At 30.9% G+C, this 609-nt stretch overlaps 1 non-coding gene across 1 annotated transcript; it reads right to left on the bottom strand.

The window, feature by feature from the left end:
- Positions 1-502: 502 nt before the first annotated feature.
- LOC119867117 lies at positions 503-609 on the bottom strand. Its single transcript, XR_005382487.1, has one exon. It is a non-coding gene; the product is annotated as a U6 spliceosomal RNA (small nuclear RNA).

Here is a 609-nt window from a genome sequence, read left to right as displayed (position 1 = left end):
TTTAGTTTCAGTGATGTTTTAGTTTTCAGTGTGCAAGTTTTACACTTCTTTTACTAAATTTACACTAATTTATTCTTTTTTGATGCTATTGTAAATGGAATTGTTTTCTTAATTTTATTTTCAGAATTTTCAGTGCTAGTCTAAGAAGTATTGATTTTTTAATGTTTATCTGCATCCTGTAACCTTCCTGTACTCTTATTAGTTCTAATTTTTTTAGTGGATTCCTTAGGATTTTCTATGTATAATACGGTGTCATCCACAAATAGAGATAGTTTTGCTTCTTTTCCTTTCTCTCTCTTTCTTTCTTTCTTTCTTTCTTTCTTTCTTTCTTTCTTTCTTTCTTTCTCTCTCTCTCTCTCTCCCTCCTCCTCCTTCTTCTTTCTTTCTTTCTTTCTTTCTTTCTTTCTTTCTTTCTTTCTTTCTTTCTTTCTTTCTTTCTTTCTTTCTTTCTTTCTTTTCTTTCTTCTTATTTTTCAATCCAGATACTTTCTTTTCCTTCTTTCTTTCGGTGGAATGTTTTGTGAATTTACATGTCATCCTTGTGCAGGGGCCATGCTAATCTTCTCTGTATTGTTCCAATTTTAGTATATGTGCTGCTGAAGTGAGCAC

The sequence above is a fragment of the Canis lupus genome, chromosome 31, assembly GCF_011100685.1.
Source record: "Canis lupus familiaris isolate Mischka breed German Shepherd chromosome 31, alternate assembly UU_Cfam_GSD_1.0, whole genome shotgun sequence".
NCBI classification, from domain to species: Eukaryota; Metazoa; Chordata; class Mammalia; order Carnivora; family Canidae; genus Canis; species Canis lupus.
This window is presented reverse-complemented; position numbering and strand designations above follow the sequence as displayed.